At 43.7% G+C, this 21,492-nt stretch overlaps 1 protein-coding gene and 1 long non-coding RNA gene across 9 annotated transcripts in view; one reads left to right on the top strand and one right to left on the bottom strand.

Annotated features, from left to right (window-relative positions):
* LOC144823887 (uncharacterized) overlaps window positions 1–4,890 on the top strand; it is a 322,915-nt gene extending 318,025 nt beyond the window's left edge. Inside the window, exon 6 of the long non-coding RNA XR_013608849.1 lies at window positions 4,081–4,890. This is a non-coding gene — a long non-coding RNA (uncharacterized LOC144823887). The remainder of the gene's footprint in view (window positions 1–4,080) is intronic.
* LOC144823886 (uncharacterized) overlaps window positions 1–21,492 on the bottom strand; it is a 1,846,314-nt gene that overhangs the window by 267,359 nt on the left and 1,557,463 nt on the right. The window lies entirely within an intron of this gene.

Here is a 21,492-nt window from a genome sequence, read left to right as displayed (position 1 = left end):
CAGGCAAGTCATTTGCTGTAAATAATGGAAATAAATCATTCACTTCTGTACTCTGCATTGCCATTTTGTATGCCACATCTTCATCTTCTGTATGGAATGCTATTCCATCTGTTTTTCAATAAATCAAACGGTCCATCTTGCAAAGTAAGTCTCTTCCCAATAGGTTAACTGGGCTTATAGCACACACCACAAATCCGGGTAAATCTTGAAAACCTCCAATTTGCACTTTCATTTGTTTGTTTACTGGGGTTTTTATCAATTTGTTTGAAAAACCTACAACTTGGATACTTTCTCCTGAGAGGGGTAGGTTGAGAATTTCCACAGTTCCCACACTGGAATGGGTAGCACCAGTATCTACGAGGAACGTCATTGTATTTCCGTCTACCTCAGCATCCACATAGGGACCATACTGTTCAACCTTTAAGGATACGCCAAGCAGGCACTCCTCCTCCCCCCTCAGGCACCATCACTGAGATGTGTCTGAATCATTTCCTGGCCATTGCATCAAATACTGCGATGTCACCTGCACATTTGAATTCATTTGATCATTTGTATGAAAACCCACATTTGCATTGTATCTCTATACTTGACCATTCACATTTTGATTTTGCATAGGTGCTTGAGGTATCAGGAGCTAACGGCATACCCTGTCCTCTTTGCACTGACACTTGCTTATTCTGATTCTGATTTGCCAGTAAACTCCCACACTCGCGTTTCCAATTCCAAACTAGACGCCGATGCTTATTTTTCATTTCACTTTAGTATTTTTACCTCTCCCTTGTAGTAACGGTATAATTTGTGTCACAGTATTCCCATTTGATACACCTCTCATACCAATAGTCATCTGAAAACCTTCCACATAATCTGTACTGATAAATCCTTCTTTTTTGCTGCTTTCATTTGAAGTGGCATTAATTTTTCTTTCACTTTCTTATGCCTTGTGTCAATGTCATCACTACAATATTTCACATAACAAATAATTTCATCAATCGTTTAGCTTTGCCAGCAAAGCAAATGCTTCTTAATCATATGGCTTAATTCTGGTCTTAATCCATACACAAACCTATATACAAAATGTCTCATTTCTTTATCAGTGATATTCTCAATTCCATTGCACTCTTTAAATACTTGTAAAAGCCTTTCATAATAAGCATGTACTGATTCTTTCAATCCTTTAGTAGTTCTGTCTATTTTTATCCAATCTGTTTCCTTTTGTGACATCTTTCCTTTCAAATAGGTAATGACCTGATTATATTTTTTCATAACTTCTTCCTGTTTTTGAATCTGTCTACAATGACCAACCATTCCCAAAAACATTTAAATTTGTTTTTGAATCTCTTGCATATTCTTCTTTAGGCCAATCTACAGCTATTTTACAGGCAGTGCAATTCCACTTAGTGTATGCCACGCTAAGTCTGCCCTTAGGCTTATCCCGGGATCTTATGCCTACGACAGACCCGTTACTTCAGTTTCTTAAGGTCAACGACGGTCCACAACGTACAACATAAAGGTACTTAGTCAATAATTGTCTATCCCTATAAATTCTGTCTTGTTCATTACCCAGTATGATTAGTCTAAACTAACCATCCAATGCAACTACTAAACACTGATGCAGCGGAAGTGGGGAGAAATGTTATTCATCCTTAAAGATATCACACATTTTTATACCACTAGACTTTTATGATTAACAGTTCAGACCTATGAGAACTTAATAACCACTTAAACCAACAGGTCCTCCGATGAATCTTTGTTTAGATCTAATAGTAACTTGGCAATGGAAAGACATATAAAATTCCCCTCATTAGGACCTTAACGAAGGAAAAATCTAACTTAATAAAAGCTGTCTTAATATGTACAAATCTGCCAAAAACTCATAATAATAACAGACTCTGAAATACTTATCAATTTACTTTTATCTAAGTTTTCAGAATATGAATGGTCAGCACATAAACACATTTGCAAGAATCATACGTTTCTTCAAAAACAAATGTTACAGGTAAATCACTAATATACGAAACAATTTACATCAAATTCAGCACAAAATCTATTACAGGCAATTGAGAGGAGAGAGAGACAAAAAGGTATTTATTTAATCGCAAATATCAATATGCAATTTGAATTCATACGAACCGAGAGAAATATTGTACAGCGTGCAATGAGAAAGGAAGCTAACCTCTTGGCCGAAAAATGTATAGCTAAGAGCAACATCACCAGCCAATGAAGTGCAAAGAATTCAGGACAGTCTCAGTCAGATTTAGCAAGGACAGCAGCTAGTCAGAGTAGCACAGAGAAAACAGCAGCAAAGCTCTCCTCTCAAAGAAACAGCTCCTTCAAAAAAATCCTCTTTTTACACAAATATTTATACCCTATATATTAATGTTCAATCTCCCAAAAGTATCATTCATTGCTTCTTCTTCTTTTCATTGGTTTTCAGAATAAGGTGATCATCTGACCATACTAGCTCGACAAAGTTCATTGAAGAAAGTCATTGTTAGTTCTAATGAATTCATCCTTCCGGGGAAGCAGGAAAACACCTTGCAACATTATCCACATCCTTGCGCACGTTTCACCGGTTTGTAGCTTTCATCCGATGAGTTCATTCACAGTAAATAATGAAGAGGAAATTCCTTGAGTTTAATTTGTGTACAGCTAAAGAAAGTAGCACATCAATTTAGAAATAGTGAAGGACAAAATACTTTTTCTCCCGAAGCATACATTTTAAGAAAAGAAAATATTAGTCAAGCAAGAATTTGAGCCCTTCATAGGATTTTGTAATGCATCTTTCTCTAAGAAAATAAAACACATTTTAGTTTGGACGATAATTTCATTAAAGATCATCATGGCAATAGAATTATCATTTTCAATTATATCCACAAATAATATTCTAATTAGTCCATTTATTAATTAATATGTCTCTTTTACATTATAAGTAAAGAAAAATAAACGTTATGTATAACGATTTAATAAGCATTTTCTATTTAATATTTCCATTACTCTCTCTCTCATAAATGTCTTAGTTCACATATAGAAAGTTAATTTATTCATACTCTCCACATGTTTAGTGCTACTTTCATTTTTCTACACGTATTGTGCTTCATTTTGCACTTTTTACAAAGATTTGTAGTGTGTGCTTTGTTTTACGCTTATTTCACTCTTAAAAGTTGTCACACACGTTAATAATTTTCACACTTTTAGTCATTGTTCTCATCAGTAGCGCAAATATGAATAGATTAAATCAAGCAGGATTTTATTTTGCAAAATAATGCTTCCTCAATGGCAACCATTGAAATTACACTTACGCACCCAGCTGGAAGTCTTTAGGTTGAGTTCGGAACACCAGGACGCTCATAAACAATCGGTTTGAGCTGCGCGGTCTATACAGGCGTCCAGAAAAGTCCTACCTGATACTACCACCTGCTTGAACTGAGTCCAGCTGCTATGTGGATGCTTGCACAAAGTATGGATACTGCTGTATCTAACTTCTGCACTTACCACTTTTTCAAATTGATGTGTAGCGCTTGAGATGCCATTGTACTGTACTAAACAGAGCTGAGTTAAATCTGTTTAACTTATCATATTGTAATGATATAAAAGCAGAAACAATTAAGTTAAAAAAAAGTATTATTCTAAATTAGTTTGAGATTGTTCTTGTGTTGTGTTTTGACTGTATTGCTGTTTGAGTGCTGAGTATAAAAAATTTACCCATTGCCTTTGAGTTAAGCTTGACTGCTTGTGTGTCAGGCTACCAGAGGGTTAAGCAGAGATTATTTAGTGACTTTTGTGGTTCCCCTGACAAGGATTATGGCTACTTCTTGAATGGGGCTCCCATCCCTTTCAATGAATATAAGCCAATTTCTTACAACCCCGCCACCCAACCCACCCCCAACGTTCGTGCTTCAAGATACCATTTGTACTCTTCCATTTGGAAAAGTAAAAAGTAAGGCATATTTCGATGTTCTTTCTACTGCTACGAAGCTCTTGCATTATAAAATACCGAGAATAACTATTTTTTTTCTTTAAACAATTTTCTTCTCTATTGATACATATATTGAAGTCTGTTCTTGTGTTGTTATTTAACAGGTACGCGCTTGATCCATTCAAACCAAAACGGAGCTGCCAATGCTGCACGGAGACAAAGATTAAGAAAGCAGCGAGTATACTGCCCTGTACGAACAACGGCGTATATTTGTATTACTACTATACTATTGGTCAATGCAAGTGTGTAAACACAAAATGTGAAGAGGCACAGCCATTTGTTGAGCTCGGGCTGCCTGAATCTTACTACAAGCCGTGAGCACTGTCGAAAAGAAGGCCTCACAGACCTGTGCGATTGATGGCGTCACAGGAGAAGATTAGACATGAAATGAAATGCAAGCTTTTAACATAATTTCTCAGATTTCTTAGATTTTTGAAAAAAATGCAAATCTGTATTATGCTCTGCAGCTTTCGGCCTGGGCCAGAATCTAAGCAGTCTAGCATACAGGGAAACAGGCATTATAGAGTTACTGACTCTTGCCCAAGCCAATGATCCGTTTCTGCCAAACATCTGTTGGAACAAACGCCACTTTCCATTAAAGACAAACCCTGCTGTGGGCCGTGATAAGTTGGCAAGAACAAATTGAAATAGTGCAATCTTTCCCGTTACCCTCAATGTTTTACGGTCTCTTTTCTTTAAAAATTGACAATAGGGAGAATATGCCTTTTAACTAAAAGTAAAAGAAATTCTGTACCCAATGAGCAATGTCGAAAATTAAGGTTTTTTGAACAGGCTCAACTGTTATAGATGGCAAATAGAGCTATGAGACGCTACGTGAAACAATGCTGTTGCGAGGAAATATTGTAACTTGTGATCTCATTTTCTTTAATTATAAAATGTAGTAATAAACTTCAATGCACGATATTCTTTGTCGATGTCTTCTGTCTGAGCAGTGTCATGGTATTTGATGCATAGTGCACTTTTGTATTTTTCAATAGATGTTTACAGTTCTAAGGCTCATCCCGGTAGCATTCACTTTGAGTGTGTTCCAAACCGTGCCACACGGATTTTTTCTCGGCAAAACTAGAGCTATAATTCACTGTTGCATAGTCACTTCTTTGTTACTGCAAAGGGTAATTCCACCAGGGGCAGAGACAAGTAGTGCTGATACCCAATGTTGCGAGAATTCCCCTCTCCGGTAGCTTGAAACTGTCCGTGTTTTGCTCCTTTCAGTCCAGAGCTGTCACATTCCCCAGAGGATCACAGTGATGGTGGTTTGCGAACCCAACATTGCAAAGGCCTTACACCTGCAAGGCTTGCGACCAGCTTAGAAATAAGATACTCCCACATCTTGTTGCATGTTGGCACGGATTCACAGTAACGTGGTGGCCAATGCCTAAATCCTCTTGCCATCTTCAAGAATTGCATTTTTGTCCCCCGAAGCAAACACAAGTGCCAAAACTAGAACAATAATTCGCCTCGAAGACTCACTGCACCGCACTGCATTACATAAACTGCTATCAATTCTACACAAATTACAAATCCGGCACATCACATTACAATTATACATGCATCATTCACATCCAAAGGCAAAGGGTAGTACAAATCTTATTCACTTCACAGTGTCACTCCATGCTCACATCAGTGTTCATAAACAACTTCACAGGCCAAATCACTAACATGGTACTACTTAGCCAGATATAGAAGTGGAGGTGAGCAAACTCCTTCAACTAAATTGTTCAGAATGTATCATAATCGTGCTGAGCCAAATACCTGGTGAAATGCAAACTAACTATTGTGCAGGAAAATATTTGTTTGTGTTCATTTTAACCCCTTTTTCATCTATATATTGCTCTAATTGTAAATCCTTTTCATTATGCTTACCTATACCTACCCGGAGAAGCACTGGTGGACAATGTAGTAGCAGCTGTTGTAGTGGTCAGGTCGCTCTAAAGGGGTAAATTAGGCCACAATGAAGTTGTTCTGGAAATATAGTAGAGTGTGCATTGAATTACCCGTTCTGAGTTTTGTGCAGAATGAGACACATTTGTTGGCTCCACACCATGCTGAATGGAGAAGTTCAATTTTTTACACACTGGACAGGGAAAAATTGTTCCCCAAGAAAATAAGTGACACCTCTAATCCCAATCTACACTTAAACTACTTGCTTTCACTGTTAGTTCTACCCCCAACCCCCTATCATTTTGTTTAGTTCAAATATCTTTATTGCTTATTTGAAAAAGAAATACATTCGTAACACAATAACAATACATTATATCAGAATCAAGTACATACTAAATTAGTACCGAAGCATTAAAACAAAAATCATAACTAAGAACCCGTGGATTGGGATAAAAAGAGTGGCAAAATATTGTTATTTTTTTTAAAAAGTGAACAAAGAATATCATGACAAATAATAAATATTATAAATTCATCAAAAATTGATATATATCCCATAAATATGGAGCCGGCAAAGTAATTACATATATCCCAACATAGACATAAATTGGTTGTATTCCTAAACGATAAGATAAATCAGAAAGGGGAACAAGGGAAAAGAAAAAGAAAGAATACTAGAGAGAGACAGAAGGATAGAGAATTAAGGAATAAAATAGACAAGAAGGGACATCTGCTGCATTGATAAGAAAATATTTTAAGAAATGGAATCAAAAGGATACTGAGCTACCAACCCCTGAGAGGATAAGTTCATATAACTGTCCAAAGACCGCCAAACATTACTAGAAATGGAAGGCGAGTAATGTTTTTTCTCAACAAAAGTATGAGCTCCACGAAGGTATGAGACCCATGCCTGCCAGGTATGATAAGACAGGAGATGAAAAGATTTCCATTCTGTTAGTATAATTTTAATAGCAATGGATAAAAGTAAACCTAATAGCTTTAGATCCGTATTGTCAAGGAGTAAAGGAATAACTGTAGCCCAAGGAGCTATTAAAATCATAGGCAAAGAACAATCTATAGATGTGTTGAAGATTATTGGTAACTGTTTCTGTATCAGGCCACATAAAGAATTTAATAACATACTTTCAAAAAACATATGTTGATGGGTGCCTGGTGCTAAATTGTAGTTTGATCAAAGATCACTATCTCATAGTTTCAACTTATGTAATCGAGACGGGGTCCAATGTAGAAGATTTAATCTAAAGAATTTGAATTGGATAAGTAAAGGAGCAATTTTATTACTCAGGAATAACTTCCCAATCAATTGCCAGGTATCTTGTGAAATATGTTTAAAAATGTAATCCTCAAAATGATGAGACCATCTAACGTTAGCAGTTGTAGATTGTGAAGGGAGTGGAGCGGATAACAATTTATTTATTATAGACGCTATATGGCCTGAGCATAACCACACAGGAAGAAGTGAGACAATGACCAAGTCTGTAGAAAGGGGTATTTTAAAATGTTTAACCTTTAGTTAAAAAAAGAATAAAAGTCCATGTTGGTAAGATTATATTTCCTAGCTGAGAAAGAAAAGGGACACAGGTCATGATGAGAATCATAGAGGTCTTTCACCAAACTGATACCTTTGGCAGCCCAGGCAGAGGCCGTGAAAGGGCCAATTACAGTAAAAAGTTTAGGATTGTACCATAAAGAAGAACCTCTTGATTTATGAATAGGTTTGGATACTTTTTTATCAATATATTTCAATGCATTAATAGTGTCTTATATAATACATTGAGAATGATCTCAAACAAGCTTAGAAGCTGTGAGAAAGGAAGGAGTGGAAAAAGGAGCGCATAGCTTACGTTTAATGTAAATCCAAGGGGGATAGTTTATGAATCCAGTAAGAAGCAAAGTGCACCTTGAGACACTAGGAAGGCAATTTGATAAAGATTCCTATCCAAAAGATTACAACCACCCAAGACTGAAGGCTTCTTGAGATATTTGTAAGCAATTCTAGCTCTCTTTTTTATTTATTTATTTATTTATAGTTTTTCCAACATGAACAACGTACATTGTAATACTTTGTGTTAAATAGGTATAGACATTTAGATATATATCAGTATTATCTTTTCTATCTTCCGTTTTGCTCCAGGCTTGAGTGTGACTTAAGTCTTTTCTACGTCTGCATCACGATATGACCAGCCAGCCTAAGCAATTGCATTCACATAGCGCTTGTGCTATTGCATATGGTATACCAATTTTTCATCTACTACAATACAGTTACATCATATAATTGCACATTCCAAGGAGGAAGCATACGACAAAGCTAATGTACATCTCTCATTAACTAATCAGGTTTGCAGGACCAACCAGGCGCATCAGTGTCAGAGATGTGTTGGGAAGGAGGGATATATTCTCAGCATTGTCAGGGACTTGGTGGCGCGCCAGATAGTGTGTCAGCTAGAGGTTCCGCCGCTTGCTCCAAGAGGTAGCCCTGGAGGGGCCCCATATGTCTTTGGGTCTAGAGGCCTGCGGAAGCATTTCAGCATAGAAGGCCAATTGCTCTTGACAGTATGTTAAATCATCTAGGCACTTCTTGTATTTAGGTGCCCGTCCCCTGCCCCACCTACAAGCTACCCTGCATTTCGCTAAGAGCAGTAATGTATCGCCGGTGTGACTTGGGGACCCGCTCAGTGTAGCCCAATAGCGCCATTAAAGGTGTACATTCCAAAGACAACCCCGTCATTTTCTCCAGAGCCTCAAAGACTTGTACCCAATATGCTTGCACTGTTGGGCATTCCCAAGCCACGTGTAGGAACCCAGCTCCGGGGCAATGACACCCTTCACAATGATCTGTATCTCTCAGTTGGAGCTTATACATCTTGATGGGGTGTAGTATAATCGCTGTAGAAATTTGTAGTGTATGACGTGGAGTCTGCAGCTTGTGGAAATGTGTGCGGTCTGTAGGCTGCAATATTCCCACTGCTCATCCGTCACTTCTTTCTCCAGGTCAGTGACCCAGTGCATGCGAGATGTATTTTGGATTTCTGACCTATGTTTGTAGACAGTATGGTATAGTGTAGATACCAAGTGTCCGGGCGCAGTGGCTCCTAACATTTGGTTTAAGGATGTGAAATTTGCCGGCTCCTGCGGGAACTCCGGCAGTATAGAGCACATTCCTTGTCGCAACCGTACATATAAGAAAATATCTAGGGACGAGGGTTGATGGTCATGAAATATTTGATCAGAGGTGCGCAATATGCCATTGTGAAAGAGGTCTCCCCGTTTGGTAATGTTTGTGTGCTCGCATAGTTTGCGAAAGTAGAATTTGGGTAGATTACAGCGAAGGGCCTTGTCCTGGTGGTGTTGGCGCAATTTACACGCAAGGGGTTCAATCGTGAGGGCGAATAGAAGGGGCGACAGCGGGCAACCCTGCCTTGTGCCTCTCGTTATGGGAAAAGGGGCGAACAGATGTCTATTTATAAGCACTCTAGCTGTGGGATTGTGATACAGTAAGCGTATCCAATTCACGTACTGGGGGAAAACCCATGTTCTGAAGCACTCCGATAAGTTAGTCTCATTCTGCTAATAAAAACTACTGGCTGGTCCTGACCTTCATCATTCAATTGTGATAACACAGCCCCTACCCCCAACTCAGATACATCTGTTTGGACAATGAATTCTTTGGCGTAGTTAGGACTTTGCAGAAAGGGAGCAGTGCACATGGCCTGCTTCAGGTCATCAAAAGCCTTTTCACAGCTTACTGTGTGAACTTTCTTAGGCATTCTCTTGGAAGTTAAGTCATTCAGGGGTTTCACAATGGAACCATACCCCTTAACAAATCCTATGTAGGACCCAGTCAGGCCCAAGAAAGCTTTGACCTGAGTCTGGGTAGTTAGAGCAACCCAGTACATTATGGTCTGGCGTTTGCTCTGCAATGGTTGAACCTGGACTCCACCTACAAGGTGGCCCAGGTACACAACCTGACTCTGCCCTATCTGGCACTTAGTAGCCTTGATAGTTAGGCCTGCTTTCTGCAGGGCCTCCAAATCAGTTCTCAGGTGGACCAGGTGATCCTCCCAGGTGGAGCTAAAGACAGCAATATCATCTAGATATGCTGCACTATAGTCTTCCAGGCCTGCTAGGACATGATTCACCAACCTTTGAAAAGTGGCAGGTGCATTCTTCAAACCAAATCTCAACACCAAAAATTGGTAGTGCCCACTAGGGTTAGAAAATCCTGTCTCAGGCTTTGCATCATCAGCTAGTCTGATCTGCCATTAGCCAACTCTCAGATCAAATGTGCTCAGAAACGTGGCTGAGGCCAAAGTATCTATAAGCTCATCTGCTCTGGGTATTGGTTGGCATTAGTCCTAGTGACTGCATTGAGACCCCTGTAGTCTATACAAAACCTCATCGCTCTCTTAACACCCTGGGTGTGAGGTTTAGGTACCAAGACCACTGGACTAGTCCAAGGGCTATCTGAGGGTTCAATAACCCTCAAATCCAACAACTTCTGGACTTCAGTCCTGATACAGTCCTATACATGGTCAGGTTGCCTGCAAATCTTATTTTTAACAGGCAGACTGTCCCCAGTGTCCACTTAATGAGTGCACCAGATAGTCGGACTTGGAGTCAGAGAGAACATATGTCTGTACTTATTGAGCACTTGTCTACAATCAGCTTGTTGCTGGGCAGTGAGGCTGCCTGCCAAGGCTACACCATTCACTGACCCACCACCAGGTTTCTGTGAGAGCAGGTCAGGGAGTGGATTACGCTCTTCCTCCTGTAGCCTCATCAGTAGCCATGAACAAGCCCATGTCTGCTCTGTCAAGATATGGCTTCAGTCTGTTGACATGAAGTACCCTATGGGGGCTCCTGGGAGTTCCAAGGACTACCAAATAGGTAACCTCCCTCTTCTGTTCAACAATTGTATGGGGCCACTCCACTTGTCCTGGAGGGATGCTGGGGCCATATGCTCCAACACCCACACCTTATGCCCTGGCTGGTAAACAGTCAGCACAGCCTTTTGGTCATGCCAGGCCTTTTGCAATTCCTGGCTAGCCTCAAGCTTTTTGGTTGCCTTTTTTATGTACTCTGCCATCCTGGAGCAGAGACCAAGTACATAGTCCACTATGTCCTGTTTAGTGGGCTTTAGAGGTAACTCCCATCCCTCGTTAACCAGACACAATGGACCTCTTACAGGATGCCCAAACAGAAGTTCAAAAGGCTGTAACCAACCCCCTTCTGAGGAACCTCCCTGCATGCAAACAAAAGGCAGGGCAAAAGGATTTACCATCTGCCCCTAAGCTTTTCTGGGAGACTTTTGATTATGCCCTTTAAGGTTTTGTTGAACCTTTCAACTAAAGCATTGCGGGTGATAAGGCGTGGTGAATTTGTAATGCACTCCACACTCCTTCCACATTGCAGTCAAGTAACTAGACATGAAGTTAGTTCCTCTGTCTGATACTACCTCCTTAGGAAAACCCACCCTTGAGAACACTCCCAAGAGGGCCCTTGCCACCACAGGAGCTGCGGTGGTCCTTAGTGGAATAGCCTCTGGGTACCTAGTGGCATGGTTCACCACCACCAGGATAAATCTGTGCCCAGAGGCTGTCTGAGGATTAATGGAACCAACTATGTCAATCCCCACTCTTTCAAAGGGAACCCCATACAGGTACTGGTATCAGGGGGACCTTTGTTGCACCACCTGCCTTACCACAGGCTTGACAGGTGGCACAAGAGCAACACAACTCCTTGGTGTCTTCAGACATATGGGGCCAATAAAAGTGAGGGACAATCCTGGTCCAAGTCTTCTTTTGGCCCAGGTGACCTGCTAAGCGAATATCATGGGCTAGTGTTAATAGGAAGCCCCTTAAACTACAGAGGAATAACCAACCTCCTGGCTGCACCAGGCTTGGGGTCTCTACTCTCTGAGTATAGGAGTCCATCATGCCAATATATCCTATGGGTACCACTAGCATTCCCAGCAGCCTCAGCAACAACTTGCTGTCTGAGGGGTCAAGAGAGAGACAGCTCAGCTCCTCCTGGCTCAGATCTGCCCTGGTAGGGCCCAATGTCTCCAAGAACTCAACCTGATCAGGCTCAAGCTCATCTGGGACAGTTCCTTCATGAGGACTATAATCATCGCCCTCAAGAAACTGATCTGTATTCTGAGTCAGGGGGGAAGGCACTGCCTTTACCCTATTGCTCCTCTTCCTGGAAGGCACCTGGTTCATTCTTCGAGAATCCAGGGCCTGTTCAGCTTTAGACATTTTGTCCTGTGACCTCGTCACAGCAAACTCATGTGCAGGGATTTCTAACATTTCGGCATGGGTCCTGAGCTCCACTTCAACTCAAGTTAAAGTCTCTAAATCATTGCCAAGCAAGCATTCAACAGGGAGGTCTGCACTTACCACAACCTTCTTGAGCCCAGTTACCCCTCCCCAGGAAAAAATAACAACTGCCAGGGCATGGTCAGTTCTGACATTGCTAGCATTGGTCACTTATTACATTTCACGGAGTATGATCTGCTCAGGAGCCACAAGGTCTTGTGTCACCATTGTGACACATGCCCGTGTGTCCATGAATGCCAAAGCGTTGTTTCAATTAATCAAAGGTTGCGGTCTGTATTTGCCCAGATTACTGGGACTCACAGAGGAGGACATATCCATGCCTCCATCACAGATCAGTACAGCCTGAGTTGGAACTCTGACTAGGCCAGAGTCCACCTCAGAACCCAGGGTTATCCCTACCACACCCTTATTGTGAGTACCACTACTTGGAGCTGAACTAGGGGGAACAGTTGCCTATGGGGCAATGGTGGGTGGAGTTGAGTCTTTGAACTTATTACAATCACTAGTCCAATAGCTTTTCTGTTTACAGATTTTTACACCATGGTTTCTTTTGGCCTTTTCCTTTAGTTGATTGGGATTCCCCACCAGATACAGATTTTTGGGGACCTTGAGAAGACTTCTGGTCTTTTTCATTTTCCCCACCCTTATCAGAGTTTTTGGAATCTTACTTCTTCTGGTCACCACCTTGGTTCTGAACCTCCTGCTTCACCCTGGCTCTGACCCATTTGTCTGCCTTCTTTACCAATTCTTGGGGAGAGGTCTGATTAGAGTCCACCAGATACTGATGCAACAGCTGATTTTGACAATTATTAAGGATCTGCTCCCTCATAATTAAGTTGTACAATCCTTTGAAATCACACAACTTACTGCCAAGTAACCAGCCCTCCAGAGCCTTAGTAGCACAATCAGCAAAGTCAACCCCATCCTGAGTCTGAGCCTTTTGGGTATAGCTGAACTTTATCCTGTATTGTTCAGTAGTTAGGCCAAACCCTTCAATCAGAGCACTCTTCAGGACCGTATAATCATCAGCATCCACTTCTCTAACAGTGAGGAGCGTATCTCTACCTTTGTATGCAAAGGAGAGCCACATGATTGCTGCCCACTGCTCCTGGGGGACCTTCTGAACATTACAGGCTCTTTCCAGTGCAGTAATCTATTTGTGGATGTCATCTTCACTCTGGTAGAAAGGGTCAATCTTGCTTAAGTTCCTATGGTCATGAGATCTCTCTCTACCACTAGGGATGTAGCTGCCACCAAGGGACTCTAGCCCCATCTTCTTTCTAGCTCTTTGGAGCTCTAGGGACTCCCTTTCTAAGGCCACCTGTTCTCTTCTAATTCTCAGCTGGGCTTCCTCTTACATGATCTTTCTCTCTTCTCCTGGGAGTATTCCCTCCTGTGAGAAGGAACAGCAGTCCCTACAGATATGTCAGAATGGACAGACTCCTGAGAAGGAGATCTTGACCTTCTAGGCACACATCCAACTCTCCCTGGTGGAACAAAGAGAGGGCCTTCCTGGCTTTCTTCCTCATTTTCAGGGCAGCTGCATTTTCCAGGGTAAGGACATTGTCACCTTCCTGGTCAACATAAGAGGTCAGGTACTGGTCATTTTTACCCCTGGGCCTTTCATCTTCTGCTGCCCCACCGATACTGCTTATCCCTCCAGGCCTGAGGCCTTTCTGAGATCATCCAACAGCAGTACCTCTATGAGGCTTTGAGTGTTTGCACTTTTGCATGTCTTCAATCTCCTAGTAGTACACAATGCTCTCAATTCCAAGAATGTGAATGTGCCATACTTGGATGCTAGCACTGTACTGATATCTGGCAGGGACCCACTGGTTCCTGGCCTTGAAGACATCACTAGTGTGGTGTGGTGTATGCACCTACCTACTCCAATGTGGCCTACTAAACTCTCTTGACTTATAGAAAGGGTGTGCTAAGCCCTTAACTCACAACTCTTAAGTTCAGTAGTACATACTGTACATTAAGCTTGTATTATATGTACCTCAGGTACCTTTAGTGGTTTTCAGTTAGTCACTCACTTGAGATTATCTGGTAAAACAAAGGCAAGCTTGAATCCCAACCGCAGCACACCAATGTAAGAAGTTGGCATGGAATATGCTGTCCACTAGTTATAGTGGGCACCTTGCACCAGCCCAAACAACCCCTTAGAGGTGATAGGTTAAAGACAACCTTATTTGAAAGCTATCCTAGTGGTAGCTATGGAGAGCAGCATTCAGGCGAAGTCTTGAAGGAATGTAAAGCAGCTTGTTTTACCAGTCTATAATCTCTTGAATGACCAAATGAAAGGAGAACCACACTAGGTATATATATAAAATATATGTATTTATTCTAAGCATACCCTACTAGTCTCTTTATGAGGCTAGAGGTCAAAGCACATACATTACACTTAAAATAGCACAGTAAATTAGCACAATATACTCTGAGCCCTAGGGGCGTACCAATCCATATATTAAGAAACTTAAGGGGTTCTAGGGTTACACCCTCAGGCGCACCGGAGTACTCGAGTTACCTCACCCAGGAGAGCCAGGTGCATAGGTGTCTTTTGGTGTCGGGAATCGTTGTTGATTTCAATGGCGATCTTCGGCAAAGTGCTGCTGCCCTTGAAGTGAAAAGTGTCTGGTGTGATCCAAGCCTGGATTGAAGATGATAAGAACCTGAAAGCAGAGGGCACAGAGTCTGGGTCACTTGCCAGTGACCAGGGGCACGATAGTCGAATGCGCACCGATGTCGGGAGATTGCAGGTTGAAGAGGTGAAGCTTGACTCTGCAGCCACGAGGACCAGGAGGTGTTGACAATGACCAGGAGCTGGATTTAAGCTGTCCCACGAAGGATGCTGCGGCGTCGGTGACTGGATTGGACCCAACAAGCCTTGGCAACACCAACCCATGCAGAAAGTTAAGAAATGCTTTGGTGCAGACAGCAATGTCCGAGTGACTCACCAAGTGGTGAAGAGTAAGGGTACATCTGGAGCAACCAGGGAAACCCAATGAAAGTTAAAGTTGCCTTCTCAGGGACCCGCCACACAATGGACCAGGGATCGCGGAGGTACCTCGTGCGAAAACACAAAGGGCTGGCTCTCTGAACACTAGTGGAGTGTAGACCATCAATCTTCAGTGGGAAAGGTGCTCGGGTCTGGGCTACAAGTAACCCAAAGCACAGCTTCAAGGAACGTCGAGAAGCTAATGCAGTTGCAAATGTGCGCGTGTCCAGGGGTTCCGGTTCCACGGTACTCACGAGGGCTGCAGGTCTCAGCTTTGCTTGGGACTCAGGTCGGCCTCGAAGAAGTCTGGAAATCCACCTCCTGGGATGCAATTACTTCGGAGTCCATCGGGAGCTTCGGAGATGCAGAACAGTCAGATGCGTCTATGCTGCCTGCCGAGCAGGGGAGTAACTTCTTTACTCCAAGGGAGATTCTTCAGTCATCTAGTCATGTAGATCGTCGAAGTTCCAGGATATCTGTAGCAGAGTTTTGTCCAGATGTAATCTAAAATCCTGTGGTCAGGGCTTCCTTTCTTATACCCAAGGAAGGGGTTGGACTTGCTTTGGGGACTCACCTATGGGAGCGTTTGGAAAGAGGGGTGGCTACACCCATTTCCTTTGTCCAGTTTCGTGCCAGTGCAGGGGCTGGTAGCCCCTGCAACCAGTTTGAACTGGGCTATGCACAGGAACACCAAATGTGCCCCCAGTACAGACTTCAAAGCACTCTCAAAGTGCACCCACCCAGCCCCAATACACTAAAGCCTGTCTGGGAGGTGGTGACACCTTCCTTTGACAGAAAACCTATTGTCCAGGCCAAACACGTGTCTGTGGCTGTAGCATCCATTTTGTGATGTCAGGACTCTTTTAAACTGATACCGGGTATATCGGTGTGTACATGTCTCTCCCTCTAGAAGGGTGGAATCATACCCCTGCCGCCACGATTGGCAGGGGTGGGGGCATGATTCCAAAGTGTTTGATACCAAACACAACATGTTTCCGTGCCGCCATTCCCAAGTTAGAATTTACCATGAGGTTATAATGCACTTAAGAGTATATGGTCTGGCTGCATCACAGAACAGCCCCAGAGAATAGGTACCAAAGGCTGCAGGGGGCCCCTGCTCATGCATGGGCACCCTCTTACACAAAACCCCGCACCCTGCCTTCAGGATTGATAAGGTCTGCTATAGGGTTGACTGATAGGTTTATATGGTTAGTGATTTAAGGTATATATAGGTAACCTATATCTAAGTAAGGGGTGCATGTACCACGTTACCCGGGCTGCAGTAGCAGTCCTGTGGTGTAATTTTGGAAGGCTTCCCAGGGGTAGTATAATACATGCTGCAGCCCCTGGTAGGCCTCTGGGCAGGGGCGTAACACAGGCCCCCGCATCCCCCGCGGTGCGGGGGGCCCCAAGCTGCAGGGGTCCCCTTGGCACAGTACACTGGTCTGGGGCCACCTCTCAACGAGGTGGCCCAGTTCTCTCGGGCCCAGTCCTTCTCTTGTGAGATTAAGGCCTTTGGGGCTGCGCTATTAACTGTAGCCTGAATGTGGGACTGGGGTGCTAACCTGCAAATATTCCCCAGAGCAGCATTCTGTCTGTGGGGTCCCACACCTCCCACTTTAATTAATTTTATGGGATGGGTACTGTATCCAGCCTGAAGATGTGAACTTCGCCTGAGGTGTGTAACCACTGCTTCGGCTGGAATGGCTGCAGGGGCCTCCTACTGACTGAAGCAGTATTTTCAACTAGGGGTGTCTTCGTGTTCGAAAACAGCCCTAAAATTGCTGCAAAGTTCTTTTATTGATAAACGTAGACTTCGTTTTTAACCCCCAGGATTTTCCCCGCCTAATCATCACGTTATAGGGGACCGTTAGACTGTACTGTTGAAACTCTGATATTATGGTCGCAGTTATAACACAAGCTAAGCATGCCTGGGGGTGAAGGCTAACATGCCAAATCTAGGGCATTCGCCAAGACACACCGAGAGAAGATGGCCAACCTCCCTCTTCCCAAGGCACTATAGTCTTTGTTATGAATTCTCTCAGAAGATAACAAAAGCGTGTACAGAGTTCCCCAAGGGGATGAAATAAATTGGTTCTCTCTCTCAAGAAGATTGAATCGTGTAGCAGGGAATCAGATAAACCCTTGACGGAATTAAGGATGCCTCACACAATTAAAAGGCTGGACAACAATTGCCATCCTACCTCATGATTGTATCGTGTCATCATTGGCCTCCTGCTACAGCGGCGGGCTGGCGGTGCAATGCCTGCCGGGTAGCACGTGGTGCTACCCTTTGGTGGAGTTCTTTTATTCCTGGCCAAAAGATGCATATGTGTGTGGAACCTCAGAAGTGCAGTAGTGAGCGTGAGTGAAGGTTTAAAATAGGTCAGTAGAGTCCATTAAGAACACTTTAATGATATGGCTCACTGCCTAGTTAAAAGGTAAAGGGAGGGGTAGCGAGGCACAAAGATTTAGGTAATTTGCCCTCGTTCAACCCTCACCTAAGGTGCGGTCAACATGTTTCTTGCCATGAAGGCAATTCGTCAGGACCTATACATGCTCATCAGCACGCGGGAAATTTCAACCTAGTTGAAAGAAATTTCTTATACAACCTGTATGTCAGGGCAGGAGGAGATCCTGCAAGTGTTCCCGCCCTAAATGTTAGGAGAGAAAGGGTACAATCAGTCCTAGGTACATTCAGTGGGAACTATACATGTGGAAGCATACTGTAATAAATCAATATGGTTCAAGGTGTGTACATGCACATAGTAATGACGTGCACAAACATGTAATAGTGACTTCGAGAAAGAGAGAGAGAGAGAGGGAATCTTTAAAGGGAGGGGGTGTGTGCCGTTATACAACACTGAAACGAAAATATCTATTCGATATGTATCGATTTATACACTCCATGCAATATCACTCATTCGTGTGTTTAGGCTTAGGGTAGTGTATTCATAAAACGAATCTGAGAAAAACCTGAAAAACCAGAGCCAAAGATGCTTATCTGGGAAACTTAATATCGGGTACATCAGGGTGGTGGTGACGTTCGAAATTTCCTTACCCGCAATCCCTGGTGGACGAGCCCCACAGTCTGTCCTTGGGGGGCCTGAGCAGGAAGGAGTTTCCTAATTGGGAAGGTGGACAAGGTATGTTTGGTGTTCGTAATCGGTGTCGTCTCTGCGGTGTGTAAACCGTCAGGGACAACAAATGCTGTTAATGGTCAAAAAGTATATGCGTCAATCAACCCCCATCGTTGCCGAGCTCCCCATCTTACCTAGATCGCTCGAGGCGCTAAGCTTGTAAGCACCTACCCATCCCACAGCGGCGGAATCGCAGGACAGCTGGTGGGTCGGTTTGTAACTGCGGGGTTTAAAAGCAGGTAGCCGCAAGGGTTGTGGGTGGGCGTGTCCAGGGTGCGTTGCTAGGCAGTGCGGGAGGACGTCGTATGGAAAGCGAAGGCGGTCAGAAGACGCTGCTAGGAAGCGTCTACAGTGGAGCGCCATCTTAGAGTGGTGAAGTTCCATTTATGAGGAATGCACTCGGTCCCAGGAACAGTGAGGACGGAGGATACTCGGGCCCCAGTATGGCAAAGGGGATAAGGCACATAATAGGGGGACAGGCTGAGCATAGTCTATCTGGCCAGCATATTCCAAGGAACGGAGTCATTGAGCCCCTGGACATCTGTCTGAAGACGGTGCACCCACCGCTGTTCCATCCTATAGAGTGCCTGTTGGTTAATGGATGGGTGGCATTCAAGGATAGTCCATTGTATGTGTTGGGCCAAGTGATCTTGTTGTCTACAGTGTTCGTACAACCTCGTGTGTGTCTTCTTACATCGGATGTTGCTATTATGCTCCATGATGCGTAATTTGACGGTACGCATCGTCATCCCGATGTATATTAATTTGCAAGGACACGTAAGCAGATAGATGCATTTTGCACTGTTACAGTTAGTGTGTTTGTTACGGTGCCACACGAAATCATTGGGGAGTTGTAGAGTTTTGCCCTGGATAGTCTGGGGGCATACTACACAGGACCCACATCGATGATGGCCCGTGACTGGGGGCAGATCCCACAAGGTATTAGGCGGACGTGTGCTGGATTTTTTAGGGCGGGTGTGGATCAGAGTGTCTTTAAGGTTGGCTGTCCTTTTGAAGGCAAACCGTGGACGCGGTAAATCGAGGCCCGCCGTATTTAGGATTCCCCAATGTGAGGCTGGGGCAGAGGAAGAGGGCGAAAGCGAGGAGGACAGAAAGGAGTACAGTGGCAGGATCCATTGACACCACAAGTCACAATAGAAACCAGGAGCATAACATCCAGGGGGAGAAGAGCCTGATTGTCAACCTTTCCAAGAAAACCCTTTCGCCTGTGGAGATTAGCATATTGGAAAAGGGACTCGGGTTCGTCCCGACCCCTACCCCAGACAGCTTCCAGGAGATGATAGAGATCAAACAATTATTTCGGATCTGCCCCCAGTCACGGGCCATCATCGATGTGGGTCCTGTGTAGTATGCCCCCAGACTATCCAGGGCAAAACTCTACAACTCCCCAATGATTTCGTGTGGCACCGTAACAAACACACTAACTGTAACAGTGCAAAATGCATCTATCTGCTTACGTGTCCTTGCAAATTAATATACATCGGGATGACGATGCGTACCGTCAAATTACGCATCATGGAGCATAATAGCAACATCCGATGTAAGAAGACACACACGAGGTTGTACGAACACTGTAGACAACAAGATCACTTGGCCCAACACATACAATGGACTATCCTTGAATGCCACCCATCCATTAACCAACAGGCACTCTATAGGATGGAACAGCGGTGGGTGCACCGTCTTCAGACAGATGTCCAGGGGCTCAATGACTCCGTTCCTTGGAATATGCTGGCCAGATAGACTATGCTCAGCCTGTCCCCCTATTATGTGCCTTATCCCCTTTGCCATACTGGGGCCCGAGTATCCTCCGTCCTCACTGTTCCTGGGACCGAGTGCATTCCTCATAAATGGAACTTCACCACTCTAAGATGGCGCTCCACTGTAGACGCTTCCTAGCAGCGTCTTCTGACCGCCTTCGCTTTCCATACGACGCCCTCCCGCACTGCCTAGCAACGCAACCTGGACACGCCCACCCACAACCCTTGCGGCTACCTGCTTTTAAACCCCGCAGTTACAAACCGACCCACCGGCTGTCCTGCGATTCCGCCGCTGTGGGATGGGTAGGTGCTTACAAGCTTAGCGCCTCGAGCGATCTAGGTAAGATGGGGAGCTCGGCAACGATGGGGGTTGATTGACGCATATACTTTTTGACCATTAACAGCATTTGTTGTCCCTGACGGTTTACACACCGCAGAGACGACACCGATTACGAACACCAAACATACCTTGTCCACCTTCCCAATTAGGAAACTCCTTCCTGCTCAGGCCCCCCAAGGACAGACTGTGGGGCTCGTCCACCAGGGATTGCGGGTAAGGAAATTTCGAACGTCACCACCAACCTGATGTACCCGATATTAAGTTTCCCAGATAAGCATCTTTGGCTCTGGTTTTTCAGGTTTTTCTGAGATTCGTTTTATGAATACACTACCCTAAGCCTAAACACACGAATGAGTGATATTGCATGGAGTGTATAAATCGATACATATCGAATAGATATTTTCGTTTCAGTGTTGTATAACGGCACACACCCCCTCCCTTTAAAGATTCCCTCTCTCTCTCTCTTTCTCGAAGTCACTATTACATGTTTGTGCACGTCACTACTATGTGCATGTACACACCTTGAACCATATTGATTTATTACAGTATGCTTCCACATGTATAGTTCCCACTGAATGTACCTAGGACTGATTGTACCCTTTCTCTCCTAACATTTAGGGCGGGAACACTTGCAGGATCTCCTCCTGCCCTGACATACAGGTTGTATAAGAAATTTCTTTCAACTAGGTTGAAATTTCCCGCGTGCTGATGAGCATATATAGGTCCTGACGAATTGCCTTCATGGCAAGAAACATGTTGACCGCACCTTAGGTGAGGGTTGAACGAGGGCAAATTACCTAAATCTTTGTGCCTCGCTACCCCTCCCTTTACCTTTTAACTAGGCAGTGAGCCATATCATTAAAGTGTTCTTAATGGACTCTACTGACCTATTTTAAACCTTCACTCACGCTCACTACTGCACTTCTGAGGTTCCACACACATATGCATCTTTTGGCCAGGAATAAAAGAACTCCACCAAAGAGTAGCACCACGTGC

The sequence above is a fragment of the Lissotriton helveticus genome, chromosome 3_1, assembly GCF_964261635.1.
Source record: "Lissotriton helveticus chromosome 3_1, aLisHel1.1, whole genome shotgun sequence".
Classification (NCBI taxonomy): Eukaryota; Metazoa; Chordata; class Amphibia; order Caudata; family Salamandridae; genus Lissotriton; species Lissotriton helveticus.
This window is presented reverse-complemented; position numbering and strand designations above follow the sequence as displayed.